The sequence below is a fragment of the Patagioenas fasciata genome, chromosome 7 (assembly GCF_037038585.1).
Source record: "Patagioenas fasciata isolate bPatFas1 chromosome 7, bPatFas1.hap1, whole genome shotgun sequence".
NCBI lineage: Eukaryota > Metazoa > Chordata > Aves > Columbiformes > Columbidae > Patagioenas > Patagioenas fasciata.
The window spans coordinates 33,370,901-33,388,591 of NC_092526.1; positions in this window are offsets into that span (position 1 = coordinate 33,370,901).

Consider the following 17,691-nt stretch of genomic DNA (forward strand, 5'->3'; position numbering starts at 1 on the left):
TTTATCTAACTCCACACTGCAGTTTTATCTAACAGAAATGATGGCAAGACAAAGTCTAGAGGTGATATTATGACTTTGCCATCACACGGAATCTTTCTTGGACATGGGACAGAGAAAAGAAGTTAAACTCAAGTACTGTTGGACAGTCTTGCGCTAAGGGCACGGCAAGTCCAGTGTCTTCTGGATAGCCACACATACTCAATCACATCCAAAACAGACCATGCTTGGTGGGCATGCAGCAACCCACCACGCAGGACAAGCTCAGCAGGTCAGGCAGGTCCTGGTTGTACTGGTCCTACTCTATGTGTGCTGCAAAGCTGTAAAGCAAGCTGTCTGGAGCCAGGAGACCAGGACCTCTGGATGTCCGGCAGGCCTAGCAGATCTTCCTGACTGTTGGTAAGGTTGTTTGGTGACTACATTCTGGGCTTCTTGGTCCAAAAGCATTCCAAATGACTTGCTGGGTTTTGCAGCTACCAAGTTGCAGAACTGGGCCAGAATTGTAGTCACCTCTGTAGTTTGGAAACCTCCAACAAATGACCTCGGTTGTTGCTTTTTGTTTTGGTTTTTTTTTTTCTTGCTCAAAGAAAATTTCTGTCTGGAAAAACTTCTAAATTATCAAAAACCCCACCCAGACTCCAGATGTGTGCCTTTTTGGATGCCATTACAACTACCACAATAAGAAATACGTTCTGTAAGAAATTTATGCCCATGAAATGCAGCTGGACCAGTGGTAAGAGAAGAGAATAGTAACAGACACGGTGCCTGTGCATGAAGATTAATACCTTTCAGAAGGAAGTTACAGTCTGTCCACAAAGGGCTCTGAAGAGTTTTATTATTTATGGATAGTATCATTATTTAGTCCAAAAGTCTGCCCTTTTTCTTCAGCTTGTTTCAACAGACATCAAAAGAGGATTCATCAGTGTCTTCCTCTCCATTGCCAGGAGGTAGTAGTAATAGTAATAATTGGGGCTCTTTATAATCAAAATGCTTATAAAAGCCATACTCTAATTACTTAATAATGAGACATTTGGTGGTGCACTGGAAGCAACATTCATTGCCTCCAAGACAACAGAAGTAGCACCAGATGTCTACTTGAGGAGAATATACCATGAAAGAGTGCACTCTCTGTGGACACTAATCTAGGTAACCCCTTGAAAGGAACTAAGCTGACGCCTCATTTTCCAAAACTAGTTTCAAGACAGACTACCGTCTACATACATATATACATGTAACTCACTAGCAATGGGCGAACAAGCCTCAGTTTGTGCCACTCTGGTAATTTGAAGACAGCAGTAAGGACTTCTCAGGGGAACTGGGATTGTGATATTTATCTGGGAAATAACTTCTTCCTGGAAGTTAAACCAGAGGATAACTGCAGAGATAATATCCAGTGTCAGGGAGATGACATAGCGTGGCATTAGCCTGCTCACCAGTGCAGGCTGTTTAACTTGTACAAAGAAACCTAGAGAGCAGGTAATAGCAGAAATCATCAACCAACAGATCAACTGTCTCCCATAGGAAAAATTTATCCTCTCAGCACAAGAGCAGCAATATTGATGAGCCTGTGATATCTAGACACTGGTTTGCAGGACTACTTTACCTATTGCAGAACCAATATTTTGTCTCCTGCATTTGAATGAAGTGAGTTAGGCACAGATTAATTTGGAAAAAAGCTAGGCTAGCAATGGAACAAAACATTGCAGGCAATTCTGAGCTGCATGACTATTTTCATATTGCTTTGAGCACAAAGGTTGCCCAGGAATGCATCATTTTGAAACAGGCAAGAGCCTTGGGGCTCCATTAAAGTAAACCACTGTGTTCCTACACCACTGGTATTTACAGAGACTTGCTCAGTCCCATACATTAAAGTCACTCTGATGCAATTTCTTACAAGTGGTCAAAATGGATGTTTTCTGACAGTGAATGGAAACCTTGATGAAAATCTTAATTAAAGAAAAAAAAAAAAATCAAACATTGGTTAAACGATCTGTCCACAAAATCCCAAGAAGAAACCATCTTAAAATTCATAGTCCTTAAATATCCCAAAGCCCCACTTTTACAATCATTGATACACTTCATTGATACACTTCACAGACACCTTTAACATGGAACAGGTATGTGGGACTGGGGCTCCAGATGATGGGAGCCAGATGCCTCTCCTTGGTGGCAGGAAAGCACTTTGCATGCTGCGGATGCAATTCAAAGCACCACAGAAGTCAAACCTTAATAGAGACATCAGCCAGGACTATTTAATTATTCAAATCTCAGGACAGCCGTGGAGTCAGGCATCTTCTCCTTTTTCCATGAGAAAATGTGAAAACCCCACACTACCTTCTTCCTTTGCCCTGGACTGGAAGTTGGGGACTTCCAGATAAGATTCTGTTGCACGCATTGGCTTTGAGCCTTTTTTTTCTCACTTTCTGGGATGCACAACAAGCATCACATACAGTTCTTCTTTTTTTTCCCCCCAGACAGCAATCAACAGCTGTAAAACCAATTCCAAACACAGCCTGCATCATGTTTCAAAAATCCCACACATTCTCCACGTATGTGTGTGTGCACACATGCACAATTTAACTTACTGTGGTTACAGAACTGCTTTTGTACGACTACATTTAATTTTCTATTTTTTAATCTCCAAGGCGGTTATCTGTGACAGTGAATGTGTCACAGGACAAAATCACTTGCAGCGATTGCACAAATCAGCCTCCAGCCTCTTGCCTTAACAAGCTCTGCAGCCCAGTGATCTTCAGCATGACACTCTTTGCGTTTTATTGCTGGCTGGAAAGCTTTTTTTTTTGAGTGTCTTTCAGTGCCAGAGGTCTTTATTGCTAAATAGCCCTGGGTGTTGAGTAATACGTTAATTTAATGTACTCATACTGGAATGCCTGCTTGGAAGGTAGTGGAAATTCAACCTAAAACTGCAATCAGCTCTTTTTTTGGCTCTTTTTCATTCTGTCTCTGAGTTTTCTCGTTGCTGTTCGTAAACTACTTCCTGAGCTGTTTCCCAGGCTGTTACAGCTCTTTATGAACAGACTATCACCTCGGTCCTGCTCAGGCACATGAAAGAGACGATCTAGAGGAGGGAGGAGCAGTGTCAAGTCTCATAAAAGCAGCATCTTAGTTGCGCGGCTTTGACAAGACATGAAATAGTCCCATTCTTCCTGACCACCTTATTAATAATCAAAATCCATCCACAGAACAAAGTGTTGCTGGTAACTTTTCAGCTGTCTGTTTGGCAAGACGCATATGGGGAAGACTTGGAAGAATCTTATGAAGAAGAGCACCAAAGTCCATGTGGGACTGTTTCATACCTGGAAGGGTCAAGGGAGGTTTCTGGGGGACAGGCTTTGGAGAGGGAATAGAAATGATGCTTTTGAACATTCTGCATCAAAGCTCTCTTGAATGTACCGCTGTCGCCTCTGGTACTTTTTGCTAGGAAACAAAAAGCTTCTGTGACAGCTACCAGCAGTTACAAGAGTGGAGCTGTGTTACTACTGGGGATAAAGTTCTATGTTGGTAAACGTGTATCTGAATTTTTAAACAAGTCTGCTCGGCACCTTCCACAGTGCTCTTCAGCAAGCACTCTACACTTCCACTAAGAGCACTGGCAGTTTACTGGGAGCAAATCCTGTGTTTTATTCGAAAAGAACATTTGCAGTTTGTTGCTTTCAGGTATTTCATTTTTTCCCTAATGTTCATGGTGCTGCGATCTGGGGTGTGAGAGAACCGTCTTTCCTTAAAGCAAAAGATGCATTTTCAGCCCTCACAACTGCACAGAAATAACTCTAAAAAGACATGGACATCAGAGAGGCCACATAATGCAAAGATGTCACTATTTTTAATGGTTTGGAATTGCGAAAGTGAACTTGCAGTTGTCCCTCTGCCTATTGCACATGAGAAATTTGATTCTCAGAGTTATGCTCCCATGATCAGTGAAGAGAAACACATCACGTGCTCCAGCTATCCAGTTTAATGCTCCAAATTTCAGCACCTAATACTGCGATAAGCAGCTCTCAAACAAGTTATAGATTCAGGATTATTTTCAGAAATAATAGCAACCAGCAATTTGGCATCCTGTGAGACAACTGTTATTTTCTAATGGGTTGTTCACTGTGACCCCAAATAGACAAAATTAACCTAATAAGGTATTCATTATGTATCATTTACTAGCTTGTGCAAGTGTCAGTCTGGAATGCAAGACCACACCTGACCTTTTAATAGGCACATTTTTCTAACAGCCTCTTTCTATCAGCCTGTGTTGTAAAAGCAGCTTAGCTTTTATCCTGGTGAGCAATCAAAATATCCCTCCTCTGCTCTAACACTGAGCATCCTGCTCCGTTAATGCTCCACAACTCCTATCACGCCTCTTAAGTCCTGTTCCCGTGATGAGCAGAAGGAGCATTGTGTCTTCTGGGGCCTCTCAGAACATCTCTGTTGCAGATGTGGGCTACCAGAAAACAAAGAAAACGAACAAACAAACAAACAACAACAAAAAAGACGTAAAACACAGAAGCAGTGACCTACTGTTGCAAGGTGGTGACACGAGATGGTTCTCTCTGGCAGGTTAGCGTATGTTGGGATGTCCCATCCATTACTGAGGCAAGACTGTTCTACGTCAAAGCCCACGGATCAATGCGAAAAAGAGACATTGCCCAGGGCAGGGCCCTGACTCCCATACACTGACGCAAACAACAGCAGCTGTTAAAATGTCACTGCCTGTCCTGCTCCTGCACTCCAAGTCCCCATCCCCAGCAGAGAACAGCAGCAGCGTCTGTGGCGGCACTGCAGCACACGTGGGGCACCCAACTCTGCTGGCACACTAGCCAGCCCACAATTTAGGAGCTGCGGGCACTGGGATGTGTTCCCTGCTGCAAGAAGAGTCACCCTTGGTGGCTGCTCTTGGTGGCAGCTGGGACCCCTGCAGTCTGACCTGCCAGGGCTTCTGTGGTGCAGTTACTAGATGCCTAGTAAATGCATTATTAGATGCAATAGTTAGATGCAGTTAGTTCAAGTTTTAGCCATATGCCTCAAGATTAAAGCTAATCTCAACAGGCAAAAGGAGTTTACAAATCGTGAGTGGCAAACCAGTTGCCTATGAAAGCAGTATCATCAAACTGCATCAGCACTGACTCCTGAGTCAGTGCAGCAAAGCATGAAGCTGTAACCGAAGTTAGCAACTACCCTGTAGCTCTTAAAATACCAGGGCCCATTCTCAGCTACTGTGAGTGTTTTGAGAAGTTCCTTTTTTATGATTTTGATGTGAGGCCCAAAGCATCTTCCCTACCGGGGGGGAAAGAGGTAGCCGTCTCAAACACAGTGGAAAACTGGTGCTACTCATCTGAAGTGATGCTATGAGATGCTCCCACTACCAGTTTTAAACCCCATAAGCTCCTGCATCCCCTCTCTGGGGTCTTCTCTGTCCCTGTCTGTCTGCCTTTACCTTGGCTGCTCTGCAAGGTGAGAAAGATCCAGTTAGCTAACTGCTAAATCCTGCTAACCAACACAGACACACACTGCAAAGAGCAGAGATGAGACACCTCCAGATTTGCCCTGGGACAAGCGTGCCTGCTCCCATTAGCTGCAGCGGGGACGCAGATACGGTATTTGATTTCTATGTCCATGAGAAACCAGGAATCACCTCAGAAAGAAAGACAGAGAAGATGCAGAGCTGCTTCTTCATCCCATTTGAAGTGGCTGAAACAACCTACAGATTGGTGCCGCTGCTGGGGGAAACTCTTTTTCAGTTGCTGGAGAATTAAAGGAAGAGGAGTATCAACATGAAGACAGTTTTTGTTTTACAATAAACATCGGGCACAGGCAGCTCAGTGTGCCAATTACAGACAAGCACGGCTCTGAGCTGCCTTTTGCTGTGCAGGTACTGAAGAGCCTCAGTCCAGAAGGGTGACTCTCAAGCTTTCCGCAGGAACGCTGGCTGATACAGCCTTTCAAACCCCAGGCTGTTCCATGGCTGTCCATGCAGAACCCAAGGGTGCCCTGTGACAGTGTGACAGGTTGGGTAGGGAAAGGCAGACAAAGGTTCCCAATGCACCGTAAACAGCTCTATCTGTGGCACAGGAAAAACCAACTCACATAGGTGGAGTGCTCTTTTAAAATGGAAGGTCCTCTCCTTTGGGGTACAGTTTCCTTTCACCTCAATCAATAATCTTTTGTTACATTAATTCAGAAACAGAAGTCAGCTGCACTGCATTCATGCTATTTAATTGTCCAGCTGGAGAAATCAATGCTTTTATTGAATTAGCCAGTTGCCACAGCAAGTTTTCTTTGATTTTTAAGGCTCCCATGAATCAATAGGAGCTTGTCATTGCCTCTAAATGGAGTGAAGTTGGTCCCCAAGTCACACTGGATGAAAACACAAACCTTCTTACAGAATTCTTTGCATTAGGTGGGTATAGAACTAGTTCACAATTTGCTGAAGAACTACCTGCAATCCCTTCCTCCCCTGCCTCACCAACTGCCCTCAGCTCCTAACTCCACCACCACTTTATCTATTCTCATCTCTCACACTTACTATCTTCTGTTTTCCTCTTTCCTTATCAGCTTTTTTGTGCTATAGGAGAGATACCCTGCTGCTGTCTCCATATAATCTTCAGTGTAGGAGTCTATGCCAGCAACATCTTCCCCTATGCAGGTCCCCATCTGATAAATCTAAACGCCTCCCCAGGACTCCCTTCCCTGTGCTGTCGGCAATAAGTCATCTTTAATCAAAGCGCCAGTCCAAATATTTCGGGGTTTATTTTGCACAAAGGTAATTTTGTTGGTGTTGTTTTCCAGCCTTCCCATAAAACTGGCCATTTTTTATCAGCACAGCTGGCTGGGAAGCATGACTCATACATAAATTACCACTTTTACTGCGTTCCTTCCCTTTGTCAGCCCTTCTGCTGTCAGCGACGTGGGACAGGACCATTATTCTTCTGTGTTTAGCAAACACTCTACACATAATGGGCGATACTGTAAATAAATGAAAGTAAGACCTGAAATAAAATGAAAGCTGACTGACAGGAATTTTGTGAAAGCATATGAGCTTTGCAGGTTTTTAATCAGCCACGCAGCACTGGTACATGGCATTTACAACGGCTCCGCCGTACTTCCAGAGTGTTAGACAGGATCACAAGGGGATGGCAATGGAAAGCAGGTCTTTAGCTCTTTTACCCTTGGCTCACTTCAGCTGATTAAGAATGACCTGTGCCTTATAGGCTGAGAAGTGCCATGTAACTTGTGACTGGCACAAAATGATGGATGGCCTGGCATTTACTGCTTAATAAGAATTTCCTCCTGGAAAACCAGGGGAAGCGGTAGAAATTAATGCTAAGGAAGGGCAGGCTTCAGAAGATGTCAAAGTGAAACTGATGGGGGAAATTTCAAAAGACAAGTTGGCCCATCGTTAGTGAGTGCAGGAGTTCGTAAAAATGTGCAAACAAATTTTGATAATGTCATAGAGAAGACAACAAAGGTGAAAGGCAAGGACTGCAAAAACTAGCAAGTGCTAATCTGAGCACAACTGAAAATCAGGGGAAAACAGCCAAATCAACTCACAGGGCTGCAGTGTTTCAGGTACTGAGCAGAAGTAAAAAAAAAAAGGGTAGCAAGATGAAAACAAAACTAGTGCACCGCATGATACAGCTCCAACGGGGACATCAGACTAGCATGAATAATATCACATGGTATTATTTGTAGGAGAAATAGCAATGTTTTCACAGTGCCAATATTGAGAGGCTTGTGGATGCACATGTGTTTGAAATGGATGTTGTTTGTGCAGTTCTCCCTACCTCAAACACTTAAAACTTTCAAGTTAGGCTTGCAAACTGTGAAACTGGCTTGAAAATTAACTGCGTTTACACACTCCATATATTCTAAATGTCTGCTTTCTAGTGTTCAACCTTCATGCAACTTTCAGTCACAACTTTTGGGTTTCTGCAGTAACTGAACTAGAGCTTCGTTTTCTGAAAAATAAGAAGAAAAAACCCCAATCAAACAAAAAAAAACCAAACATAACCAAACCACCAAGAGTCTTGTCAACCTCAGAAAAAAATCCAAACCACTGACTATTGCAAGATCTGCAGTGAAACCATGCGATCAGCAAAAGCCAGCTGCAAACCAAGTAACAATGAGTCTTTGGACAAAGGAGAATACAAATACAGATGTCAGTGAAGAGGTGAAATCAGAAGATGGGAATGGACTGGAAGGAATGGATCTAGTGGCAGCTGGCTCAGATAAGCACAGATCAGCAGTTTTGAGACACCTTGTTAAGACAGGTCCTTTCTGCCCAGCTCAGAATGTAGACTGGTCTGTGGGGAAGGAAACCAGTAGAGCCTAATGCATCCAGGTGGGTTTCGAATGTCTCCAGAGGAGACTCCACAACCTCTCAGATTACAATGGAACTTTGTTTCATGTATGAATAATACTTTATCCTGCTATTATTTCCCTCTACTGAGTCTAAACTCTTTTACCAAACAGCCAAGCAGCTCAGATCAAATGTGAAAGAAGGAAGATATTACAGCCTATTTATTAGCTGCTAGTGTCCAGTTGTGCAGCAAACCTTGTGTAGGAAGAACGGCAAACTGCACCAAGGCTTTTGTTAATAATGTGGAAACTTCTTTACAGATTAAACCGGGAAGGCTAAATCTACTCCCTACTATAGTCCCGGTTTATGTCTGTTGTGTGACGGTAGAAGCTGCTCCAGTTGTCACACTGGAACTCTGCAACAGAGCTGGAGATGGGACTTCAAATGCTGGACTTCCCACAGCCTTGGCCTTTATCCCTGCTTCTTTGGGAACACAAGGAAACCCACAAAATGCAGTATTCGGGGTCTTTCCTATGCCCAAGAGGCATAGAAGAGGATCTCTTTAGCCTAAAACATCTCTGAAGAAAAAAGCTGCCCTCTTTACAGATGGGATGATGCTGACAATACAGTGAAACTAGGAACAGTGGATCAGTAAAGGAGGGGTATGGCAGAGAAATGTCAAAACTGAAAAAAAAAAAGGACAGGATGAGAAGAATTAACCATCCTTTCCCCAAACTGTAACATTAGACCTGAATCTCCAGTGTTAAGCCAGGGGTAAAAAACATTTCACATTATTCAATCACATGTATTCTTAACTCCTAGTCTCAGCGTCCTCCTTGCTATGGTTTACAGCATCAGTGGGATTTGATGCTGCCTAACATGGGGATTTCAGTCCCTTGCAGGAATTAATCTAGAAAAGAAGAACTCCCCATGTTCTATTTAAAGGATTTTTATCTCACCCATTGTGATTAAACCGCCTCTTGCCTGGAGAAATCTTCCCTCATATGTTTGTTATAATGCTGATGTGTGCTTGCGAGATGAGTTAAATGGACATGACCAATCCCAAGCAATTATTTTTCCCAGTTCTGACAGCGTGTGTACCTATGTGAAAAATAGTGTAAATAAAAAATAATCCTACTCTCTCATCTCTGCAGAGATAGCTAAATGTTGCATATTGTCAGCTACATTTTATGTTTTGGGAATTCTGTCCCCAGCATGTTTGCTTCTTTTCAACTACATTAAATTCATGAATAAAACACAGCAAAATAAACTGAAGTGCTACCCTGTTCTTATTAGTCACCCAAGTCTTATAAGACAATGGGATGAGGCCATAATTATGTGATTAATAATATTACCATTAATTAAAAAACCAGGCTGGAGAAAACATTAGTTAGGTAAATTGAAGAACACGGTTGAAAGTCTGTAGTTGTGTTTTGCAGGAAGTCCCATGAAGTTCCCTCAAGCCCTGATGCCTTGGCCTGAGTCCCAGGCTCAGTTTTTACCAGTGAACTCATCTGGGGCCAAAATTGTCACCCTCTGTGTATCTGTTAATTTGGCCCAGGAAGGCAGCTCTGTCTGTTGGGTGTCCCTGGACTGCCAGCTCCTATGGCACAGAGGTGGGTACTCAGGGACTCCTTCTCCGAACCAGCCGACGCACAGGGCCAGTGGTACCTCCTGCCCACCCAGAGCGCACTGGGAGCCGTGGGGTGACAAACCTGAACCCTGCCGAAGGACCACGGCTGCTCTCCCAGAGCGACTGAGGGCTGACACATACGCTTCCCATGATCTGATGGATGTCAAAATAGAACCTGATGATTTCAGCTGTTTCCTGAGAGCCCTGCTCTGTCCCACTCTTCTTCCTCCTTGCCACTAGAATTTCCACAAAATTCAACCTACAACAGCCTGTGGATACACAGAGGGTTAAAATCCCAAAAGAAAGCAAGCACTAGAAAAGCAAAGACTTTGAAGAACACAACAACAAATAGTCTTTAAAAGAACATTAGAAAGCTTCCACCCTTGCCCAACTCTCCACAGAATTAAAGCATGGCTGATAGCTCCAGTGACTCCAGAACAAGAGCCGCTCTGAGCCACAGGGTCACAGTTTCAGAGAATCACACAGAATCACAGAATGTTAGGGACTGGAAGGGACCTCTAAAGATCATCCAGTCCAATCCCCCTGCTGGAGCAGGAACACCCAGATGAGGTTACACAGGAAGGTGTCCAGGTGGGTTTGAATGTCTCCAGAGTAGGAGACTCCACAACCCCCCTGGGCAGCCTGTCCCAGTGTCTGTCACCCTCACTGAGAAGAAGTTTCTTCTCAAATTTAAGTGGAACCTCCTGTGTTCCAGTTTGTACCCATTACCCCTTGTCCTATCATTGGTTGTCACCGAGAAGAGCCTGGCTCCATCCTCGTGACACTCACCCTTTACATATTGATAAACATTAATGAGGTCACCCCTCAGTCTCCTCTTCTCCAAGCTAAAGAGTCCCAGCTCCCTCAGCCTTTCCTCATAAGGGAGATGCTCCACTCCCTTCATCATCTTTCATCAATACCTGAAATGCAGGGAGACAACCAAAAACTAGTGTGAAGGAAAGGTGCACTATTGCAAAGCCAGTGCTAATCCTCCTCTCGCCTCAGAGGGGTCAGACCCAGCCATCTTCTTCGCTACTGCTCCACAGGCACCAACAAGTCAGGACACAGCTTTGCATGCTGGCAGGAACCATGAGCAGCATTGCGACTCTGCCACTCCAGGGTAATTAGTACCTGCCTCAGCTCTGCCTAATGAGGGGTGGTATTTGTCATCCCCATCCCGAAAGCTCCCTGCTTCTCACAGGTGGATTTGCCACATCCAGGCAGGCAGATCCTGCGCCTACGACTAATGCATCTCAGTCCTGCCCGGGGCTTTTCGTCAACGGATTTCAACTGCGCTGCAAATGCAGGCATGTTGTTGCCCCTTGTTCACACCCAGGGAAACACAAACAACCGCCACTTAATTCACACAGGATTATTGTGCAGGAAGTAGAACTTGCATTTCCCAAATCCACAGCTGGGCAAAACCTACTCAAAAGTTTCCCCGGGAACCCCAGTTAATGGAATAGTAGTTGTATAACTAAATTCTGAATATAACTAAAATGTTATGTGGAAATTGACATTGTTTATTCTAGAACCTGGAAATGTTCATTTTAAGGCTTCCTTGATCAATTTCAAATACTTGCTTTGTAATGAAAGCTGAAAAACTTGGCTTTGATTGAGGTGCAAAATAAAAAGGTTTTATTTAATGATGTTTTCTGGGGAAAAACATCCCCTTCCTTTTCCTGTCATTCCTAGTCATAAAACTTCAGTGAGATGATTTTGAAAAGCCCGACTTTGTCCTGTTGCGAGTGGAGACTGAGCAAGGAAGGTCAGAACAGAAAGGAGCCACAACTCTTTATGAATGCAGGGCACACAGGATAACAGCCTTTCAGAAAGCACAAGAAACTCCTGAGGAATCCAAAGCCGCTGAGTTTTGAACACAGGAAAGGAACAACATTTATTTTCATTTTTTATCTCCATAATTATTCATTAAAATGTTATCCATGTTTCTAAGGCCAAAATACAGTGACCTGGTCCAGTTTCTTGGGAGGAAAAAAAAAAAGACTAAGTGATTTATGCTAAAATGTTTCACTCTCTCTTTCCTTCTGTATTTTTGGTTTGGTTTGGTTTGTTGTTGTTAAAATGAGGTGATGTGTAAAATCAGCAAAATCTGAAAATGGATGATTTGCTGCAACCAAGAACATCTTCTATTAGAACAGAAACATCTGCCAGCTAGAGATCGCTCCAAGCGTTCGCTGGCCATGGCACTGAGTGCTGCGTGATGCTGGACATGTCTCTTCATACAACCCTGTCTCTTTTTCCACCCTCCTACTTGGCCATGATTTCTATTCAGATCACAAGGTCTTGCGGCAAGCCCTGTTTTTATCCGACATCCCAGCTCTTGGGGGTCCGGATCACAGTTGGCTCTAATGTAACACACACAAATAACCACCTATGACATTCGTTCCAGGAAAGCCTCCTTGTGCTACCTTTGGCAAGCTGCTGTTTTTTCAGGCATTCTGCAAAATGGCAGCTCTGTCTACGTTTGCTGTCAGGTCTCCTGTGAGCCTGTTAGCAATCCCGCACACTTTCCTGTGTCCCCCAGTGCACTGGGAATGAATAGAGGCTCACAGCACTTGACCTTCCCTGTAAGCCAGGCCCTGGATATTAGACAGAAAGGTGAGCAGGAAGTTTGATGGAGCTGAGGAACAGGGTTTGTGCCTAAACCCTGCAAAACCAACACCAGCCAGTCTTCCACTGAAGGGAAATTACTTTTTCCTCCTTGTCTCCAGAGCCTCTCTCTACTTCACACAAGTGTCTCAGGGACTTTTTGGACCAAAGATAAGTGAGGCTGGGTTGCTATATGCCTGAGTTCCTTCTTCATCTGTTGCAGGCTCTCTCACCAAGCTCCAGTAATTTCGAGATGCTTCTTGACTCTTTACAATCAGCCTTGACTCTATTTGCGTTGTGTACTAAGAAGAACTCCTCAATGACTATCTGCTTTGCTTTTTGCTATAGATCCCATATGCTCTACAACAGATGATTCCTGGTGGACAGAAAACTATAATATGTCACTTGTCCCTCCAGGCCCTTGCTGGGACACAGGACAACACCCCACCCAGGGAGCATTTCATCATCTCCAAGATGCTGTCAGAGCAAATTCCAAATATCCAGGGAACCACAATGAATTAGCATGCAAATTGAATCCTAAGCCAAGATTCATGTCACTGTCATCTTTATGTATTAGACTGTAGATCATGAAAGGAATTATGTTTCAGCTGGCTAATTAAGTAAACATGAAGCAAATAAAGGTAGCAGACAAGGGGTAGGGTCTAGGAGCCTGGGCTCAGGTTTTGGCTGAGGCAGAAAATCCTTTTGTGACAACAGGTAAGCTTGTTAGGGGCAGTTTGAAATGCACAGATGACAATGGGAGGCCATTAGTGAGACCTTGAGATGGACTCTTGTCAAAGTACAACACAGATTTCCACTTCCTCTGTCATGGAATCATAGAATCATTTCGGTTGGAAGAGACCCTCATTGAGTCCAACCATAACTTAACTCTGGCACTAAACCATGTCCCTAAGAACCTCATCTAGAGCAGTACGCCAAAACAAGAGGACTGTGAGATAAGTTAAATAAAAGGCTTGAGAACAAAGGTTCTCCCTGCCTTCTGTGTACAGGCTGGGGTCTTCCAGAAGGTCTTTCCCAGCACTTGACTCAGCCCAAACGCCAGAGCACTCAGGCAGCTACAGCAAGCACACTTCAGCCTTATCCAGGGAAACCATAGCCAAAAGATGGTGAAACCAGCCAGACTGCCTGTTTTAAAAACAAAGGTGCCGTGTTTCACATAGGCATCTTTTGATGCTTCCACTCTGATGCCAGAAAACCATTCCCCATTTGAACTGCCCCAGCGCTCTCTAGTGGGAGCCGGTCCCTGCACAGCCCAGCAGCATCCCTGCAACACAAAGTCATCTCATCAAAGTGTCCCAAGAGCTGGGGGCAAAGGGAGACCGCTATAGAACCAGCTCCACTGGGGAAGGGTCAATTATTTCAACGGTCAAATTAGAGAAAAGGTAAAACAGCCTGGTATTATCTGAGGATAACGTAATTTCTTCAAAACTACAGCAAACACAAAACAAAACACAAAATAATTTTCCCCTTTCTTTTCAATGGGAATTCTTCCTTTCACTTTAATAGCTCAAGTAAACATGCAAAGAAACTCAAAGTGGTGAGATTTATTATTTTTACTATGAAACCCCTATTTGCAATTACAAACAGACCTGTTCAGTCACACCCTTCAAGCAGTATCTTCCTCCCACACCTGCACCCTGTGCCTCAGCAACATAAAACTGCTGCCTCCACCTTGCTCAGCTGGGGTTGTGCTGAGGGACACAGCCTTTCTGTGCGACACCACTCTGCCCCTTTGCTTACACATCAGAGGCTGGTTCCTCACCCACCAGGGTTTCACACTCTTCAGATTTCATTGTCTCACTGCACAGTGGTTTCAGACAATAGAGCAAACACCAATTCGCTAAGAGGAGAAACTATTTCTTACCTTTTTAGTATTATTATTCTTTCTATGCTTGGATAGGAACAAGTCTTTGTGAGGAAAGGAGTGGGAACATTTAGAAAATAAATTGTTGTTCGGTTTATGCACCTTTGGGTCTCATTCATAAACCAGAGGATTACGAGAATAACTCAGGTTGAAATGCGCAATATTTATTCTATTAGAAGGTAATAGTTTCTTTGGCAGGAAAAGCATTAGAAAGTGATATAAAAGGTTTGGGAAAACTGACCACTTATGTTGATGCTTGAACATAACCTTCAAATCCCAGGTCAAATTGTCCACGCAAAGCTCTTTGGTGTCTCTGAACCTCAGCTAATAGGCTCATCATCATCTCTGCAGCTACGTGGGACCCTGATCACGGGTTTACAAGGACAGCTGCCAGACAGCATGCCAGCCCCACGTATGTGATTTAAACAGGACCTCCAAGGAACACAGTGAAACAAAAGCTGCACTAAGCTGATAAGGGTTGAAAAAGAAACTCAAAATGCATCAGAGCTCTGGAGTTTCTCAGTTATTGTGGAGCACTCCCGGTGAGCCTGCTCATCAGCTCAGCTGCTGGATTTACCCCAGAGATTTGGTAGCTGGTGGCAAGTGATGTGGGCCACGTGACACAGCTTTCAAACAAGGTTCAACGGAGCATCAATTAGAAGCTCCTCTTCTCCCAGAATACACCAGAAAGACTTCATCCCACAGTTCTCATGAACCCTTAAAGCAAAAGGTAGACAAACCAGAAGACTGGATATAGCACTAACCATTGCGAAGCACCTTGTACTAAACTGCACTCCCACCTCTATTGTTGTGTAACATTTGAGACAGGGCATTTGAAGCGTGCTTGAGCACGCACCTTCATGAGTACTCAACTCTGAGGTAAGTAATCCCATGAGACTGAGCGTAGGGGTATATACAAGTGCTTGCAAGAATGTGATCTCTGCAAGGCTGGAGAAACTGAGGCCAAGTGTCTGGCAAACAGCATCCTGAAGGAAGATAGCACATCCCAGAACAATGCAGATGACAGCAGTGCCCCTTGTGAACACAAGAGCTTCCTCACACTTCCTTGTTTCCCATTTAAATAACTGTCAGAGAAGAAAACAGAAGTTTGAGTAGGACAGAGATGTATGTATTTGTCTTACATCACGCTCAATACCACCATGCTGAGATGGTGCACAGTTTGAAGGCAGCTCAGAAAGGGCAGGAAGAGGCAAGAGGTTATTTCTATGTGAAAAGAGTGTGGGAAGGTACATGAATGAAAGCAGGGCCTGGTTAAGGAAAATAAACTTGATACGACAAAGAACTTCAGAGTTGAAGATTGTTTTTATACAGGCAGAGATGCCCACAATAGCACGCCTTTCCAAAGCAGCGTCATGGCAATGAGCCGCATTTACCGAGGTAGGGCCAATGCAGATCAGACCACTGCTGCTGTACTACTCACCACCAATGACACTTCATCTCCTCAGCAACGGTTGCCCCAAACCAGACCAACCAGGGACTTTGGTTTCCTACATTTCAGCTGAGCCTCCCTTTGTCCACTGCCAGGTCCAGCTCATCCCTCTGCCAGACCCCAAGCAGCTGCAGTATTAGCTGGAGAAACTCAGCTTGTTGGCTTCCTACCCTGACAAATTAATACATAGCCAAATTAACCTGTTTTCTCTACGCTCCTCCAGAAGTGCTACATGGCAAAAAAACCCAACAGAGAACAGACTTACAATAGAGACTTGGAGCCAAGCTGGAAAGCATTGCTATTACTCCCTGCAGTCTCAAGAGAAGAGAATCTAGGGTATTGTCTTGACAACAGCAAATCCAGGAATGCCATTCCTTTTGTATGTCTCTATTCAGCTTCATCCTCTTTTTACTTCCCTTTCTTAACACAGCAGAGTACATTACTAATTAAGCCTGATTTTCCTTTCTTGGATGTAGGCCCTGGTATGATTTAGAAACGACCTTAATCTGGTATTTGCAATTCTAGTATTTACCTCTTTCCATGATTGCCAATATGATGTTAGCGCATTCTTGGCTCACGATGAGCTTTTGCAATGGTTTAAAACACCACAAAAAACTTCAGTGAGACCTCAAATCTATTGGATAGATGAGAGGGCATGAGCAGAGCACAGGGTATTTGAATAGCCTTTAAATGTCACCAAAAACAGTTAATTAGTTAAGCTCTATAAAGCAAAACTAAGCCTTTGGGGTGGCAGACTCTTTGTTTTCCCTGTATGGCCATCCCAAAACAAGGATATATCTGTCATATCCAAATCCACGCACCCCTCTAGCACACAGACAGAATGTCCCTTCTAGGACTTCAATCCAAGAGAGGACACAGGGTAAACCCAAACCGCCCCCTGCCACGCGAGCCCCTGTGCAAACAGGAACCTCATCTCATGTGCCAAGGGACAACAAACTGCTGGAGAAGCTAAAAAAGCAAATGCCACTGTTTAGTCTGGTAACGCCACTGTTTTTCTGAAAGCGGTAGCGGCCCTGTCCTCTTGTGGCCAGGCTGCCATGGCCACCCACTTGCACGCAGCTTCTGCAGCATCACAAAACACCCTGCTTCACCAACAGCTTCTCAGGCACTGCACCAGAATACACAATTGTTCTCCAACGTTGGATAAATATGCAGAGCTCTGCTGAATTTTTCATTTTCACATACATTAATCATCCCCAAAGCCCACCTTAGCCGTACAGATCGGTACTCTTTGTACAACTTTTATTCTCTCAAAGGTGAGTATTTTCATAATGGTAGTGCTCATATACCACTTAACAGTATATTTTCATTTGGCCCCAGCCACACTTAGGAGCAGTAATTTATTACTGCTTGTCACTAGCTGCTACTAAGAGTAATACATATACCGGCTTTATTTAGTGTGTTTAGTATTTCTTGCTTGACTCTTTCTTATGCAGACAATACTGCCTAAGCCCAGAGATTCACAAATCAAACCAGACAAATTTCCGGGCCTTCCAGCTGCACTGACTTTACACTTCCCAGCTTTTTGTCTTCAAGATCTAGAAAATGTCATTTATTTGTTCTTTTTAAATGATTGTATAGGGTCTAATGCAGCCTGCCTGCTCCAGGAGATGCCATGTACACAACGAACACCTACGTGGATGATGAAAACACAAGAGAAGTATGTGGGGATGTCTCAGGGGCCTGCCCATGCTGGCTTTATTGCTTAAGGACCTGATTAAAAACCCATATATCAGGTCCCTACCACTGCAGATGTAACATGTGTAAGGGACGTGTACATTATATGA